Raw genomic sequence first — 20,027 nt, 5'->3', positions numbered from 1 at the left:
CATAAGTATACACATTTTTAAAAAGGTACTTACATGTATGAAGTTCTACCATTTCTGGAAGGCCCGACAGTTGGTTAATAACTCCTTTCTTAATATTGTTCTGAAGGTATATATTATATCATTCTGTCCCAGCTTTAAATTGTGGCATATTTCCCAGTTAGAATAATAAGCTCCTTTATTTCAGAGTCGTCCATCATTATACCTAAAAAGCATATAAAGATACTATTATGTTTCTTTTTTAACCATTCGGATACGCAACAATATTATTATTACATCTTAAATTACTCAATTTACTTGTATTTAATACCTATATATGTACGTACCTTCAAAATATCCGTTAATTTTTAAAGTACACCAATAAATCCAACATCCATCTATATGAACATGAACATATCACGCCATCTTGACAAACACTGACGACTAAATCATAAATAGTTAATCTGCGCAATTCTTTTGTGGAAGAAAATCTCTGTGCAAGTAACATTTGGGCCTTAATGACAAAGTTTTTATTTTATAACCACAGTTACTACAGAGGGTATTTCTGAAGAATTATTTCTTGTGGTTTAAAATATTTATTTGATTGCAAGAAAATTTCTTGTTCACAAATATAAATATGAATTAACTTAACATTATATTTCTTATACTGCAAAATATGTGTAGTTTTCAATTTAAGAAATAAAAACTTTAGGATAAGAAAATTAAATGTAACCATTAATGCATTTCTTAGTATTGAAGAAATTATCTGTAAGAAATTATTGAGTTGTGTTTAAAAAACTCATTTCTTTATATGTGAACCGGTATGTTTAAGTTAATACGATATGTTAACTTTTAAGAAATATTGCTCAAAGAAATCGGTGTTTTAGGAGAAAAGAAATTGTTCTCTCGGTGCACCTACTATCATCACTTCAGTTGCAATGGGTGGGAAAACCTCTCGATGCGAATCAGTTAAAATATGGAGAACAGTGCCTACGTTCCTTCCGATGAAGGCTCCAATAAGAGCCGAAAATCGCGATTCAAGGGACTGGACTGCACTCCGTATTCTAATTGAAAAGTAAGATTGTTTCGCCTTCGCATTGCAACTGAATAAAAATGGTATACATTTTTATTTTAAAAATAATTTAATTCATATATCCATGTTAGAAATTTTATTTAAAAAATTAGTTCATATTAAATGGTAAATACTTTTGTTTGGTAACAAAAAATAAAAAACAGATGACCATAAACAAAAAACAAGAAATAAATGTAATTATATGTTAAAAAGAAACTTATCAAACCTGTCGGGATTTTGGTATGTCTGGATTCTGGCGTGTGGGGATTGTGGCTGTCGGGATTTTGGCTGTCGGGATTTTGGGGTAGACCCGGTAAAATGATGAGTACCACTAAAAACAGAAGGATCCCATTTTTTGCGGTAAAAAATATTTTTGCAATAAATCGTTATTATGGATTTTTAAGTAAAACTTGGTTGGAGGTTGAATTGGTCTATTAATTTTTATTGTAGAAAAGTTAAAAATATTTAGAACAGCACATTGTGACTTTCACAAAACACATGATAGAATAGGATTCAAAAACCCGCCATCTTTCTGCCATTTGTCTCTGCTCAAGATGGTGAGTTTTGAACCCTACCGTAATAAAAAAATTAATGTGTTTTGTGAACATGTCAATGTGCTATTCTAAATGGTTTAACTTTTCTACAATAACTAATAGACCAATTCAACGTCCAACCAAGTTTTACTTAAAAATACATAAGGATTTTGACGAAAAAATGTTTTTCATCAAAAGAAATGAGATCCCTCGTGGTACTCTCTTTTTCGTGGTACTTATCATTTGACCATAGCTCTGAAGATGGCTTTGTAAGCTGAAAACTCTCAGCTAGGAATTAATACATTTTACACATTTCAAAAATACTTTGTGTTTCCCAGTCATCCAGATATTCTGAAAATTGACAAAATTCACTTTGGAAAAATCGTTTCCACCTTCATCTGAGAGGGAGGTTCCCTTTTAATCTGCCAGTAAACTATTTAGAAGTTCGATTCAATGGAACCCTCAATAGAAATAAAGATCTAAACGCAACTTTAGATAGAGTAGCAAACAAAGCAAGTTTTCTTCATCCTTTGGCAGGTAGGTACATATATTCTAGATTACAGGTTCTAAATATCTCAGTCACTCTTTTAAGACCTATACGCGACCAGATATTGAATACAAATTAATAATTTATAGTCTTTTTAAATCAAAGCCCAAAGAACTCAAAGACTCAGTACCGAGCTTCGCATACAGCGTCTAGTAAATAACAAAAGGGCCATATCACAAAATGAACATTGCAATGATGAGAAGTATCCTCAGTTAGCAATCTGCTCTCAGTCTGCCGCAGTTGCAGATGTAACGACAGGAAGAAATATTTCAAGCATCGACCTGTAACACTGGAAAGCAATATATTATTTCAAAATCCCTACACATCTTGACTGCCTAGATTAGAAATTTCTATCGGCTAATTACTTCTCAAAGACGTGGACTGCTGTCGCTCAGCGATAAGATACTTGTTTTATGAGCCATAGCGCACGGATTTGAGTCTCGACACCAACAACGACATTTTAACTTCTAAAAAGATACGAACCGTTCACCGTGCTTCGGAGGGGACGCTAAGCCGTCGGTCCCTTTGGGCTAGTGTGAGCATCGACACTAGCTGTTTCAAACAAGGTTAAAGATGCAAGTGGCGCCAAAATCTTACCGAAAGGATCTCCTCAGCAAAAATGCCATAAGATATTTTTATTATTATTCTCAATGCTGCGATAACTTTTAAAGACAGTAAGTATATCAATATATTTGTTAAATTATTTTGAATACAAAATGTTTGAAGTACATACTCAAATGTGTTATCGGTCTTCTTAACGTGCCCTATCAAGTCCCCTTGACGTTGGAGATTAACATGGCGAAACTGTCTCTGTCTCGAGCTATTCTAAATAGTTGCTCTGCTTTCTTTATTTCCGTCCGCTCCCTGGTGGTATTATTCAACCAAGAGGCCTGTTTTCTACCAATTCCTCTGCGTCCTTTGATTTTACCCATCATAATAAGTTGGAGAATATTATATCGGTCTGACCTTACTACGTGCCCACATCTTTCTACATTTGATGTTATCGTTACTCATTAAATTTAAGAGTATTAGTAGATAAGGGAGCGTTCAAGTATTACGTAACGCGATTTTTGAATATTTTTGACCCCCCCTCCCCCCTACGTAACGCACTCTAATGGGCGTTTAACTATTGCGTAACGCAATTTTTGAAGATTTTTGACCCCCCGCCCCCAACCTACGTTACGTAATACTTGAACTGTCCCTAGTTGTTAAGTTTTTTTTCATGATGTTTTTGTTAACAATATTATTAATTTAAATGCATCAGAAACAATATTTGATACAGCCACAACACAAGACAAAAACTGGAAACGGCAGAGATGAAAGTACTGAGAAAAATTACAGGAAAAAGGAGTGAAGACATTAGAAGACAATGTAACTTACAGTGTATAAACGAATGGACACTAAATAGAAAAAAAGAGTGGAATAACCACATAAGAAGAATGAAGGAGACACGTGCAAGAGATAAATCACCAATCAATCGGTAGAAGAATCGGCCGACCACGCAAAAGTTGGAGTGACAACCTTTCATTGAGGCATCAATCCGCCAATGAACAAGCAAAATTGCTTATAAAGAGAGAGAAAAATAATTTAAATATTTTTAAGCAATTAACGTGAATTGATTGCATTTTTTTAATCCATATATGTATTGTGACCAAGAGGCTTATAAAATATAAGACGAAGTTGTAGCACGCAAATGGTTATAACTTCAGTCGACTTGTGATTAGTTTCATAGAAAATATTAAAAATGGATGTCTAATATCCCTGCTCTGTAAAACATGCACCAAAACCATTAAAGCAATTCACAATCTTGTTTTATTTTGTCGAATGAAATTCTTGGCACGCCTATGCCGGTATACCTGCACCGGTTGACATTTTTTGTGTGACTTTTTGTCCGTTGTTAAAACATATAGGCAGCGTCAGCAATAGATTTTGTTTCGTGTTCAAAACATTTTCAACTGTTTGGGAGGGAATATGGGATTCTCGGAATCGAAACTACTTGTTAGCGATTGTTTTATGACACAAAATGCAAGGACGATAAATTATCCAGGATGGTTGCGTCTGCCAGTTTTATTTTCACTGTCCTCGGTTTTCTTGCTTTTATTTGTAGCAGAATGTTTTAATTAAAGACATTTAATTAGATTGTTTTACAAATAAAAGAGCATACAAGAATAAATATGCACTTTTAGTACAGTTTTATTCATTTTGCTTCTTCTTGCGACCGCAGCTTACAAATTATTTGAATTCTTACAGGAATGACACTCAAGAATCCTTACTGTAGCTTACTTACATCATCATCATTGGCTCGACAGCCCTTTCTGGGTCTTGGCCTGTTCCAGGATTCTTCTCCACTCTGATCTGTTTCGTGCTTTTTTTCTCCAGTTTTTTATTTTTAAGGTTTTTATATCATTTTCTATTTGTTCTAAATATCTCAGCTTCGGTCTTCCTCTTGTTCTTTTTCCTACTGGCATCTGTTTGAATATTTTGTTTGGTATTTCGCCTTCTTCCATTCTTTCTATATGCCCCATCCAACGCAGCCGTCCTATTTTAATAAATGTTATGATATCCGGATCCTGGTATATTTCGTATAGTTCAAAGTTGTACCTTCTTCGCCAAATTCCATTTTCTTTTGTGCCTTTATATATGTGTCGCAAGATTTTTCTTTCAAAGGTGGCTAGCAATGTTTCCTCTCTTTTAGTGAGTGTCCAGGTTTCTGAGCCGTATGTGAGTACCGGTCTTATTAAGGTTTTGTATATTTGGCATTTTGTTTTCCTTGCGACGTTATCTGATCTGAATTAAGCCATGGTAACTTTTATTGGCAATAAATGTTCGCCTCTTCACTTCCTCTGCTACGTTATTATCAGATGTGACTAGGGATCCCAAGTATGTAAAGTTTTTTACCCCCTCAATGTTTTATTCTCCTATTGTTATATTTTGTGGCTGCCTTATTTCTGTGTTTTTACTTACCTGCATATATTTTGTTTTGTTCTGGTTGATTTTAAGGCCACTATTTTGTGCAGCTCGTTCTATTTGATTGAATGCCTCTATCATTTCTCTTCTTGATCTTGCGATTATGTCAACATCATCTGCAAATTCTAGTATTTGCACGCTTTTATTAATTATTGTTCCTCGAGTATTGACTGTTGTGTCCCTCATTATTTTCTCGAGTACGATGTTGAACAAGATGCATGATAGAGCGTCTCCCTGGCGTAGTCCCTTTTTCACATCTATTGTTTCCGTTAGTTCGTTTTGTATCCGGATTTTACTTTCTACTTTTAGAGATTCTTTTATCAGTTCTATTAGTTGTGTTGGTATATTCAATTCTTTCATTGCTTTTATTAAGAATTCTCGGTTTATATTGCCATATGCTCTTTCGAAGTCTATGAAGAGATGATGAGTGTCGATGTTATGTTCACTTTTTTTTTGAGGATCTGTCGCATAACAAATATCTGGTCTATTGTTGACTTCTGTCTACAGAAGCCACTTTGGTACCTGGCAACTATTTTTTTCAGCGTGTGGTCTAAGTCTTTCATAAATGACGTTGGACATTATTTTGTATGCTACATTCAGCAGCGTGATTCCACGGTAGTTTCCACATTCTAACTAATTCCCTTTTTATGTAATGGTACAATAATACCACTATTCCACTCCGCTGGTAGCTGTTTATTTGACCATATCTTTGTTATCAATTCATGTATTGTTTTCTGTAGTGCGTCTCCTCCTTCCTTCAGTAATTCCGATGCTACTTAATCTGATCCCGGTGATTTATTGTTCTTTAATTTGTCTACTGCTGTCCTAATCTCGGCTATTGTTGGTGGACTCTTTTCTCTGTTTTCTGCTTGGTCTAATGGTATATCAGGGTTCGTCTCACTCCCATCTCCTTCAAGCTTTTCCGTAAAATGTTCTGTCCATCTTCTTAGTATCTCTTGCTGTTCTGTCAATATATTACCTTCCTTATCTCTACACATCGTCGTTCTCGGTTTGAAGTCTTTTCTGCTTTTGTTCAGTTTCTGATAAAATTTTCTTGTCTCTGTCGATCTACTTAGTTCTTGCAGTTCTTGAAGTTCTTTGTTCATATATTCTCTCTTTTTTCTTCGGTGAGTTTTCTTTTCTTCTTTGCGTAGTTGTTTATATTCTTCCTCTTCTTGTCGGGTTCTGTGCCCCTGTTGCATCAGTAAATATGCTCTGTTTTTTCTGTCTGTTATAATCTGACATTCTTCGTCAAACCAGTCATTCGTTCTTGTCCTTCTTTCTTTACATTCTATGCCTAATACTTCTTTAGCTGTCTCTTTTATGATTCCTCTGCACTCTTCCCACTCCTTATTTGGGTTTTCATGTTTTGGTCTGTTTTCTAGTTTGATGCTTATCTTTTCTTTATACTCTTTATTTTTGTTTGTTTCTTTGAGTCCTTCTACCTTGTATCATTCATGTTTAGAGCCTCTTTCCTTTTTACTGTAGCTTACGTTTTACTTTAATTTCACCCATAACTATTGACATGGATGTTTCAGGACGTGGACTCTGACATGCGGTCTTTGCATATCATACCGTTGCCTATTTTCCTTTTTTTTTTCATTATGAATTTATCTTATACCACTATTTTTATTTTAATTTTTAGTTTTATTTTTTATCACTGTATTTATTTTTTTCATCAACTACGGATTGATTCATCACACTGCTCTAGAATAAAATACTGCTTCAAATAAAATAATCTTTATTTTTTCAAGAAAATTATGAACGCATGCATAATATTAAAAAAATGGTGGAGGTCCTTACAAAAGCATTTATAACCTAAATTACAAAAAAATTGAGTATTGGTAACTCAAAAATAGTAAAATAGTGCTTTCCACTTTAAGGTGAGAGAGAAGAACAATTGGATGAGCTTGCTGCCATACTAATAGCGAAAGAATATACTGGACCTGCTTTTAACTACAGAAACATAAACACTGACATGCGGAACCTACTAAAACTACAGCAGTGGGGAGTAGGTCCAATTACACACCACTTAAAGGTACATAGATGGTGTTCTAGAAATCTTTTATAAAACACTCCACCTATCTTACTTTAAAGAATTGAAATCGGACTACTTGGGCGGCTTCATGAAGGTTTTAAAGTTATAAACAATTTTTTGGCTTAAAAACAAATATAATATCTCGGTAACAATTTTAAATTAAATTCAGAAAACGGCAAAACGAATGTTTTAAATGAAAAAAGTTGAATTGGGAGGAGTGGTTTCTTAGATACATACTATCGGTCAAAGTTGACCGGCGGCGAAGTTATAAACAGTAGGATGGTAATCTTTGAACCATTACCTTTTTTTCAGTCCCCTTTCTCCATACAAGTTTTCAAATCTTCAGAAACTCACAACATACACATATTATAATAATAAAACCGATCGGAATTGTGCGTAAAAAATACCAAGAATACGAAAAAAGTATGTTGGAAAAAATTGAATTTCAAAGTTCAAAATCGATATACATAAAAAAAGTGTCAAAAATGAATAACCATTTTCAATTTCGTTGCAAAACGAAAATACAGCCGCATCATATTCTAGTCCAATCAGAGAGTGCAGCCAGCACCTCTACCGGTTTCGAAACTTATTAGTATCTCATCAGGATGTACATATGCTGCTCTCTTTCTGATCAAACCAAAACAAACCCCGGTGTGCAGTTACGGATTGCAACAAACGAAATGGCATAGATGCCCTAGCAGCAACTGCTAGCAAAAGACTAAGTTTTCAATCTAATGTCATATAAAACAACATAATGTTACTCTACATCCCACCAGACTGAAAACAAACCAGACTTAGTCTTAAAAAAAGTGTATTTCTCGGATTCCAATAGAGCAATTTTCTTCATTTTTAATCCTAATAAAGTAACTCGAGTAGAGACACCTAACTAATTCATTACAAAATCCCAAATATACTTTGGTTTTGTTCTAATTAATTAATTTGTTTATAACAAAATAGAACTACATACAAATTTGTCCTATGTTGCAAATTTAAAAAAAAAAATTAGAAACATGTATACGTTTTAACATCTAAATACAAATAATATTCTCCTGATATATTCTGTACTGATAAAGGCTATACCAGAAACAGCGTCTGTCTGCAGATTATGCCTTGCCTCTGAATCGAAATAAAACATAAATTGCCTTTATAGACCAGGGCGCATCTGTAAAAATATTAGTACATTTGGACGTTGAGAGGTGACTCAAATTTTTTCGCAGAAATTGCTTGAAAATAACTCAAATAATAATATTTTAGTTATCCTCCCTCTCAAGAAGGTCCGGAACATTGTTTAAATAATCAAAATTTCAAAAAATTAAGGAAAAATTCGATTTTTTTTCTTCGTTTTTTGGTTATAACTTTAAAAGTATTTATTTCCGAGAAAAGTTGGACTGAGATAAAAGTTGCGTAATTAAATTTCCTACAATATAGAATTGGTTGAAAATTTAAAAAATAGTCACCCTTGTTGCAAAATAGCAATAATTGCGAAAAAACCATACAAAAACAAGTATTCGCATTTTACGTTTTTCAAATATTTATGCTACACTTAGGACCTTCATATTTCACCCAGAAAAACTTTATGATACAGTAACATAATACTGTAAATTTAATTAGGATCGCTTTAATAGATTTTGCAAAATAAATTTTGCAATCCAGCTTTCGCAAAAAAAATTCATTTTTTCAAAATGTTACAGGACTGAAAATAAAGCAGACAGCAAGTTGAATTTTTTTTTGCTTATAGAAGTGTCCTGTACCTTTTATTTGCAATTTGCAAAACTAAAATCGATTAACTACCACGGCGTCAGAAATTTTTTTAAACATTTAACATTTTTTAACATTAATTATTGGTGCTTCGCGCAGGACAACGGATAGTTTGCCCTGATTGGGCATTCCAATGACCTTTGATAATGATTGATAAATTTTAATTTTTATTACATTTCGATATAAATAAATGAATTTGTTTATTGCAAAATAAAAACACATACTCTATCCTTTGAAATAACACTTTTTTAGCAAAAACTTTCTTTGTTCATATACTTTAACTTGGAGAATAAAAGTTTATTATTTTTAAACATATGCAATTGTTTAAACAACATTTCACAAACAATAATAGAATTAGTTTGCTTTTTGTGGAATTAAAATATTAAAACACAACAAAATATAGAGTAAGAAAATAATATATTAGATAAAGATTGGAAGAAATTTTGGTGGAAATCAACTTGTGTGAATCGAACACCGCTGTCCTGCGCGTAGCACCAAAAATTAATGTTTATTTAAAAAATTTCCTGAGCCGTGGTAATTAATCGATTTTATTTTTACTTGATTCTATTTTTACTATTTACTTGATGAAATAATATTTATTATTTTAACCCCACATTTATTACAATCTATCTATACAATCTAAACCTAAATGTTTAGGTAGATAACAGACAATAAGTAATAGGACTGACAATAATTAGGAATGACATGTAGGGAGGCATCCAGTGATGCACCCCTTTTTTTAAAACTTAGCCTACAACACTGACTATTTCTGACATAAACTTATACACATTAATTTAGTACCTATTGTTCACTTAACTCTAACGGAACTTTTCGTTTTAACCTACGAACAGTACGCGGTTTATTCACTAAATTTTTTGCTAACACGTTTGGATGCACTTTAAGTTTTTCTGTATGTTTTTTCGCGCACTTTTTGATGTCATCTTTGACGTATGGTAGTCCGGCGTCCCGATGGCATATTTACAGATGCTTGCGTGTGTAGACACCAGGGTGTTGAAATCAGTTAGGGTTTGGAAAAACAGTACATTTACACATGCTAGCGCGTGTTGACACCACGGTGTTGAAATCAGTTAGGGTTTGGAAAAACAGTACGTTTACAGACGCTAGCGTGTGTTGACACTAGGGTGTAGAAATCAGTTAGGGTTTGGAAAAAGAGTACAGTTACAAATACTAGCAGATTTGGACACCAGAGTGTTGAATCCAGCTAGCTTTTTTAGTAATTAATATACATGCATAAATGTTAACGGCTATTGACTTTGATTTTATATACCTACTGCTGTGGAAAAATATTTAAGTGATTTAGGTATTAGTAAATAATTAAACGTTGTTGGGATATAAACAATAATATATTAACACAAAAGAACAACATAAAAATTAATGTTGCTCTGAAGCTATTTGCTTGTGGAATTTTTATAATTAACTATTTAGATGGGAAATAAGCCACAATTAGATTGAAAAAAATAATTTTATTAACGTTTCGATGCCCAAATCGGGTGTCGTTGTCAAAATAAAAAATACTACTACAGGGTGTTTGGTAAAGAATGGGCCATAGCTTAACCTCAGGTTCCTGAGGTTAAAATAGGCCGATTTAAGCTAACTTACCTTAGTACAAAGTTTATAATAACCGAGATACAGGGTGTCAAAGTTAAACATTTTTTTATTTATTATTGAATATTTCCTGACAGGCATGAGATATCAACACGAAATTTGGTATGTGGGGTTTTTTCGTGACGAGAAAACTAAATTCCCTACCAAAAGTTATATGTTGCCCAGAGGGCGCCACATACGCCTTTCAGCACACATTTAATACGTTCAATTTTTTTTATGCGTCACTCCGCATAATTTTGACATTAAAATTTGTATTCCCCTATTAGTTTTACTTAAAAAAGGTATACCTCTTTCATCTCCCTAAACTCAACCGTTTACGAGATAAACGCATTTTAAATCTGCGCTGCAACATAATTTTTAGCATAATATCATTGTAGTTACATCAGAAAAATAACTTAAAACCATAAAATTATCCAAAAATGTATCGCAAATTTCTTCAAATGGAATTTGCGATGCAATGCCATAAATTTGAGAACTGGCACAATTATTATGGTTTTAAGTTATTTTTCGGGTGTAACTACAATGATATTATGCTAAAAATGATGGTGTATCGCAGATTTAAAATGCGTTTATCTCGAAAACGGTTGAGTTTAGAGAGATGAAAGAAGTATAGCTTTTTTAAGTAAAACTAATAGGAGAATAAAAATTTTAATGTCAAAATTATACAGAGTGAGGGATAAAAAAAATTTAACGTAATAAATAAGTGCTGAAAGGCGTATGTGGCGCCCTCTGGGCAATACATAATTTTTGGTAGGTAATTTAGTTTTGTCGACCCCAAAAAACCCCACATACCAAATTTCATGTTGTTATCTCATATCTGTCAGGAAATATTCAATAATAAATAAAAAAAAGTTTAACTTTGACACCCTGTATCTCGGTTATTATAAACTTTGTACTAAGTTAGCTTAAATCGGCCTATTTTAACCTCAGGAACCTGAGGTTAAGCTATGGCCCATTCTTTACAAGACACCCTGTATATTAAACAAAAATGTTGTTGCTTAGTAAAAAATTCTACTACTAATTTTTTTAATCTGACTCATTTATATTGGCAATTCATACATATATTATACATTTTGAAGTATTTTTTACCAAACAACATTTTTGTTTAATTTAGTAGTACGTATTTTGTATTTTGACAACGACACCCGATTTGGGCGTCGAACCGTTAATAAAATTATTTTTTTTAAATTTAATTGTGGCTTATTTCCCATCTAAATAGTTAATTATAAAAATGCCACAAGCACATAGCTTCAGAACAACATTATTTTTTATGTTGTTTTTTGTGTTAATATATTATTGTTTATATCCCAACAACGTTTAATTATTTATTAATACCTAAATCACTTAAATATTTTTCCACAACAGTAGGTATATAAAATCAAAGTCAATAGCCGTTAGCATCTATGCATGTATAACCACTAAAAAAGCTAGATGGTTTCAACACTCTGGTGTCCAAATCTGTTAGTATTTGTAAATGTACTGTTTTTACAAACCCTAACTGATTTCAACACCCTAGTGTCAACACACGCTAGCGTCTGTAAACGTACTGTTTTTCCAAACCCTACTGGTTTCAAGACCGTGGTGTCATCACGCGCTAGCATCTGTAAATGTACCGTTTCTCCAAACCCTAACTGATTTCAACACCCTGGTGTCTACACACGCAAGCATCTGTAAATATGCGTCCCGATGGATGGCTTCATTGGTTATGAACCATGGAACTCCTAGTATTGATCTCAATATTTTGGACTGAAATCTTTGTATGATTTCAATGTTGGAATGTGCGGCGGTTCCCCATAATTCTATCCCATAAGTCCACACTGGTTTTAGGATGGATTTGTAGATTAATATTTTATTTTCAGTTGATAGTTTTGATTTTTTGCCCAACAGCCAATATATGGTTCTTAACTTATGACCCAGTTGTTTTCGCTTAGTAAATATATGCTTCCTCCAGTTTAATCTTCTGTCCAAGTACATACCTAGATATTTGACTTCATCCCCTTGTGGGATTCCTTTATCGTTTAAGTATACAGCCGGACATGTTTCCCTACGCGTGGTAAATGTTAGGTGTAGCGATTTGTTTTCATTAATTTTGACTCTCCATTTTGTCATCCATTGTTGAATTTTATTTAGATTATTTTGTAAGATTTCTGAGGCTATTTTGGGATTTTTGTTCGATGATAGTATTGCCGTATCATCCGCAAATGTGGCTGTAGTGATATGTGTATCTGTCGGTAAGTCAGCAGTGAATATAAGGTATAATATAGGTCCTAGTACACTTCCTTGGGGCACCCCAGCGAGAATTTGTTGTATGTTTGTGTATTCATTCTCATACTTTACCTGGAAGTTTCTGTTGGTGATATATGACTTTAAGAGTATATAGTAATTTGTAGGTAAATTCTGTTTTAGTTTACATAATAGGCCTTTATGCCAGACTTTATCAAATGCCTGACTTACGTCCAGAAATACCGCCGAGCAGTACCTATTATTTTCAAAGTCCTCGTTGATTCTCTCTACAATTCTATGTACCTGTTGTATTGTTGAATGTTGTTTTATAAACCCAAATTGGTGTGGTGGTATTAGTTTTTTGTTTTCTAGTATAGGCATTAGCTTAGTAAGTGTCAGCTTTTCAAAAACTTTGGATACCACGGGAAGAAGACTAATAGGACGGTAGGACTGTACATTTTCTGGTTCTTTTCCTGGCTTTGGTATCATTGTTATTTGTGCTAGTTTCCACTGTGATGGGAAATGACCTAGTCTCATTATAGAGTTAAATAACTGTGTCAGAAATTGGAAGCCTTTCTCTGGGAGTTGCTGAAGAGTTTTTCCTGTAATCAGGTCGTATCCTGGAGCCTTTTTTGGATCGATGTTGTGTTGTATAATATTTTTTACCTCATTTTTTGTGAATCTTTTTTCAGGAAGTTCTAGTTGATAAGGTTTTGTGAGTATCGAAATAATTTCTTCTTCAGTTTGTAGTGAGTAACTTCCCTCATTTGATGTAAAGACTTTTTTAAGGTGTGTCGCAAATGTTTCGGCCTTTTCTAGAGGACTTCTCGCCCATTGTCCTGTTTGTGTTCTTAGTGGTGGGACTGTATAGTTCTGCCTTCGTAGAGTCCTTGTAGCCTTCCATAACGAGTAGTCAGTAGCTTGAGTTGCATCTAGTTTTTGTAGGTATTCCTGAAAGCTTGCATTTTTTTCTGCTATTATCAATTTTTTTAGGTCTTTTTGTGCTTTATTGAGGTTTGTTTTACTTTGAGGTGATCTTGATAATTGCCATTGTTTTCTGAGTCTTCTTTTCTCAATTATTTTTTCATGTATTGTATTGGAACAGTGTTTGTTCATATGTCGATTTGTAGGTAATGGTGTTGAGTTCCATGCTGCTTCCTGTAAAACTGTGTTAAAATGTTCTACTGCTTGTTCGATTTGTTTATCGGTCTTTAGTGGGATGTCTAAATTGATTTGATTATTTACTTGATATCTAAAATAACTCCAATTTGTTTTGTTGTTGTGTAATATACAGCTCCTTTCTATTTTTGTTATGTTTTTGCTTACAGTTATGATAACAGGTGAATGGTCAGAGGATAAATCGTAACAAGACTTTGGTTTAAAGTATTTTTCATTTATTCCTCTCACTATAACAAAATCGAGGAGATCTGGAATTTTCGCAGGGTCTGTAGGCCAGTATGTTGGCCCCCTTGTGGTTACTATGTTCAGATTATCTATTAGTATTTCTTTTTGTAGTTCACGGCCTTTGGTATTAATAAGTCTAGATCCCCACATTAGATGTTTTGAATTGTAGTCTCCGCCACAAATAAACCTAAGTCCAAGTGTATCAAAAAAGGTTTTAAATTCTGGTTGTTTAATTGAATGTTTTGGTGGACAATATATAGCTGAAAAAGTTATAGGTCCTGTCCAGTCTTCTACAACTACATTTGTGGCCTGAATATGTGCTTTTTGATAGTGAGTTGTCTGGTAATGTTTGATGTTGTTTCTTATAATGATTGCTGTCCCACCAAGTGCAGTTCCATCTGGATGTGTTGTGTGGTATATTTTATAGTTGTGAAATTTTATGAAACTTTTTTTCGTGAAGTGTGTTTCTGAAATCAGTATTATGTCTAATTGGTGATTAGCTATAAATGCATACAACTCATGTTTGTGTTGTGTCAAGCCATTAGCATTCCATATGGCAAATTTTAGTGTATTAGCCATTAGTTCATTTTTGAGACAAGTGTTGTTAATAAGTTTAGCATGGTGCTCATTTGTTCCATAAGCCCTTTCATCATATTCTTTAACTCCTGCATGTCATTTGCCTGAGTGACCATTGTAATATCTTGTTGGTTGGTATTTACCATTTGAGCATATGTAGGTCTTTGTGTTGTACTTATATTTGTTGTAGCCACTGGTAGCTGTTGGTTTTGTAGTTGATTTGGTGACTCTTTCTTTCTTAAGGTTGGAAATCTTGCTTCTTGCAGTTGTTTATGTACACTGCATCCTCTGTAATTCGCTGGGTGGTTATTACCGCAAAGTACACACTTTACTAGATCAGATCTAATTTTGTTAGGGCAATCAGCTGTTTTGTGATTTAGAGCACATTTTACACACCTGTATTGATGATAGCAGAAATTTTTTGTGTGACCATATCTTTGACATCTGGTACATTGTACTAATTCTCTTTTTAGCCTTGGGGCTTCGACATCAATTTTTGCGTTGAGTAAATATTCCATCTTATAAATTTCTTTATTATTATCTTGCATTTTTAAGTCCACAAAAAATAGTGGTAGGGGTTTTTTTGTAATTCTTTGTAGTATATTCGTTATTTGTAGAACTATATGTCCTTGGCTCTCTATTTCTTTTTTGATTTCTTGTATATTCACTGTAGGATGAAGATGGCGAATCACTACTCTAAAGGGTTTATCTTGCTTCTTACGATATGTATGATATTCGGTTTTTTTCTCATCAAGTGCTTTTATTATACTGTCGTATATTTCAATTGTTTGGGCCTGTACCTTGACTTGTTCTTCATTCAACACTCTGATTAAATGTTTATCTTTGGCTATAGTGTTTAGTAGTTCGTTTAATGGTTGGATGTTTTTAACACCGGCAATAAATATTGGTGGGGGCTTCTCTTCCTGTTTTTTTTCCTCTTCAGTATCTGCTTCTTGTGTCTCTTCATTAATTAATACATTAAATTTATTTGCTGTTGGTGTGTTGAGCCAGTAGTTATCTATTTTGGTTTGTTTAAGTTTGGAATGTTGTTCCGGACTGGTTCTCCCACGTTTTTTATTTGGAACTATTTGCCATTCTTCATCATTTGCTTTGGATGTGGATGGGGGTTGATATTGTGGTAATGTACTTGATGAAATAAAGACTTTAATTAAACCAATATTTATTGAAAATGGTTATTCATTTTTGACCAATACTTATTGTTGGAATAACGGATTCAGAGTAGGACGATCCACAATAGATAGTATTTTCTGCTTATCCCAAATACTACTTTTAGTCGATTTAACAAAAGCATGTGACACCGTGCCTGTTGCGAAGTTGTGGAAAGTATTGGAGAAAACCAGTATCAGCGTTACACTAATCGATGCTATTAAAGAGCTATATAAGAACACAATAGCAAAAGTTAGAATAGGAAAAGGGGTGTCTAATGATTTTCAGGTAACAAAAGGACCGAAGCAAGGTTGCTGTTTATCTCCCATACTGTTCAACATATATATATATATATATATATATATATATATATATATATATATATATATATATATATATATATATATATATATATATATATATATATATATATATATATATATATATATATATATATATATATATCGATGAAGCACTCAGGCACTGGAAGAAGAAGTGTAAAGCGATGGGGCTATCTATTGGGGATGAAACGTTATATACGTTCCACTATGCAGATGACCAGGTAGTTATTGCCCAAGACAAAGAAGACCTGGAGTATATGGCTAGAGAACTAATGGAAGAGTACAAAAAATGGGGCCTCGAAGTAAATGTCTAAAAAACACAATATCTTTGCATAGGAGGAGAAAATACTGCAGATGACCTCGACTTAGAAGACGAAACTGTTAAGAAATGTGACCAATGTACATATTTGGGGGTAAAACTGACAAAGACAGGGAGAAGTGATGAAGCCATAAAAGACAGAATAACCAAAGGAAAACAAGTTATAGGTGCGTTGAATTCAGTATTATGGCAAAAAAATATAAGACCGGAAACGAAAAAAAGAATACATAATACCATATGAAAACCAGTAATCGTCTATGGCTTAGAAGTGTGGCAGTTATCACAAAAACTTAAAGGTAACCTATTGGCAGTTGAAATTGATTTTTGGATGAGAGCAGCGGGAAACTCTAGATTAGAACATGTGAAAAATGAGGACATCAGGAGACAAATGAAAGTACAAAGATCAATTATAGAAGACATCGAAAAACAACAACCAATTTGGTACGGACATGTTAGACGTATGGGGGAAGAAAGACTACCCAAAAAGATATCAGAATAGGTACCACCAGAGAAAAGAAAACGAGGACGACCACCAACAACATGGATCCAAGGAATCTCAAAAGCAATGTTAGCAAGAAATCTATCTGAAGAAGACTGGAAGAATAGACAGGCTTGGCGAACGGGAACCCAAAGGCGTATTACGCTGTGAACGGGATATAAACATATATACTTATTGTTGGATTATACAGCTTTTAAATGGAGAATATTTGCATTTAGAGCGTTAATAGGTACCTACAGTTGGTAAGGTTTTCTAAAAAATAGTCTGCAACTTAGAAAAATTATATGTAGGTAGTTTTATTTTGTTATATGTATATATAAATAAATTTATTTATAACAAAATTAAAGCATCTTTGGGATTAAGTAATGCGGTATTTAGTTGTCTCTTCTTCTTCAAGTGCCATCTCCGTGACGGAGGTCGGCAATCATCACAGCTATTCGGGCTTTGGAGTCGGCTGCTCTGAAAAGTTCGTTTGATGTACATCCGTACCATTTTCTCAGGTTGCGCAGCCGCGATATTCTGCGTCTCACTATGCTTCTTTTTCCTTGAATCTTTCCCTGCATAATCAATTGGAACAAGTTGTATATCTCTCCACGTGTAATATAGATATGTCCGAGTTATTCCAATTTTCTTGTTTTGATTGTATCTAAGACTTCCATTTCTTTATTCACCTTTCTCAGAACCTGTTTGTTTGTGACGTGTTCTGTCCATGATATTTTTAGAATTCTTCTATATAACCACAACTCGAATAATTCTAGTTTTTCATTGATGCGGCACTCAAGATTCAAGCTTCCATTCCGTAAAACAGAGCCGAGAAAACGTAGTACCTAGCCAACCTTCCTCTTAGCTCTAACTTTAGATCTCTTGTGGAGAGCACTTTTTTCTCTTAGTAATCTTAGTTGTCTCTAGTTGAGTTCAATTGGATTAAAAAAAAAGAACTTTAACTTTTCTGCAAAAATCCGAATACCATCTCTCACATCCAAACGTACACGTTTTTCACAGATTTGCCCTGGTCTATTATGAGAAAAGTTTAAAGAAAATCCTCCCTATATGCTAGACTTTTTCTATGGCAAATTTTCTAATTGTAATTAAAAATAAATATAAAAAATATGAAAAAAGAATATACCAACGGTTATGGATTAATAAAAAAAAATGTTTGGACGTTCATCACTTTTATTTGCTAAGATTATGATAAGACAGTTTTTCCGGCCGATCTTTGCACAACCAGAAAATTATGCACGAATTACTTTCTATACTAGATCTTTTTTTTACTCACAGAAACTAGTATAGCAAAACTAACGACGTTCTACACCTTCGGCAAAAAATTAAGAGGAAACAGTAGCGATCAACAGGTAGCCAAAACGCGTTCCAAGATTGCGGCTGTAATTTTGAATATTTTTTCGAGATATTTGGCACACGTATTCGTAATATAATAAAGAATGGCGGTACAGAGCCCAATTTGAAAAATATATTAATATGTGGAAATTACTCTGTAATTAAATACAATATTAAAAAAACGAGCCTGTACCGCCATTAAAAAGAACAAAAAAATACACTTTCTTCAAATAAAATTCTTTATCCGATGCCTAGATTTTGTGTCATTTTGGAACTACTAAATTTTTTTATTTCATTAGTAGTTCCAAAATGACAGAAAATCTAGGCATCGGATAAAAAAGTTTATTTGAAGGAAGTGTATTTTTTGTTCTCCTTAATGGCGGTACAGGCTCGTTTTTTTAATATTATACATATTTAGTTAAAGAGTAATTTCCACATACTAATATATTTTTCAAATTGGGCTCTGTACCGCCATTCTTTATTATATTACGAATACGTGTGCCAAATATCTCGAAAAAATATTCAAAATTACAGCCGCAATCTTGGAACGCGTTTTGGCTACCTGTTGATTGCTACTGTATCACCTTAAGGATTTGCATGAAATTTTAGTATGTTATAGTTTACTTAAAAAAACTAAGACTTGATTTTTTAAAAATTGTTTTACCGTGCCGTTTAATTACTATTAAGGGTCAAAGTTAAGTTTTAACATGGGCTCTTATGGGAATTTTTAAAAAGTTAATAACTTTTGACCCAAATTTACGATTTTTAATTATTTGTGCTTAAATTAAAGGTTTTTTGTAAGGAATAACATATTAAAAAATGAGGATTGTTTACCGTACCATTTATTTTTAATTTATTTATTATAATTAATTCCGTAATTTATTCCGTAATTTATTATAATAGGTTTGTTCTAGCAAACAGTCAAACTAGTCAGAAACCGTCAGCAAACAGTTGGTCAGTGAGAGAACATAATACAGTCACCAGTGCTATCCCCTCTACTCTCGCTGGTCCACTATTCGCTGATGGTTTCAAACCGTTTGAAACTGTTGCTAGAACAAACCTAATATATTTTTATAAAGTATTCAATACTGAAACATATGATTTGAGTATTCTGCTATAAATGCATTGTTATAATACCAACTTTCGCTTGCATATAAGTTTCCCCCCTTTCCTCTGAGAGGCATACCCCGCAACGAAGGTGTAGAACGTCGTTAAGCCGTTTGTCTATAGAAACCACGGTAAGTTAAACAACGATAAACAATACGCATGTCTTTTATACATTTTTTACTAAGTATTTTGACGTTTATCATTTTCCGTGACAGCGCATTTTTTGTGTTTACAAATGGTTTTTCATATTATTTAAACTTTTAGTCTTTGTTTGTACATTTCATTGTAATTTTTATTTTCAAACATAATTGAGGCGCTCAGAGCAACAGTGGCCTAAGCCACAAATTAAGCATTTTTAGATTAATATATCAATTAAAGCAGCAACATTAACTCTTCGGATTAACAAGGGTATACACAACATAAGTAGAAGGGGAATGCCGGTTCTGCTACCAAGATATAGAAATCAATGTGTTAGAGAGAGAAGTACCTTTCCAATGAGTAAGAGTGAGATAGATGCTGACGTCACAAGGAATCTTCCA

This window comes from Diabrotica virgifera, chromosome 2, assembly GCF_917563875.1.
Source record: "Diabrotica virgifera virgifera chromosome 2, PGI_DIABVI_V3a".
NCBI lineage: Eukaryota > Metazoa > Arthropoda > Insecta > Coleoptera > Chrysomelidae > Diabrotica > Diabrotica virgifera.
This window is presented reverse-complemented; position numbering follows the sequence as displayed.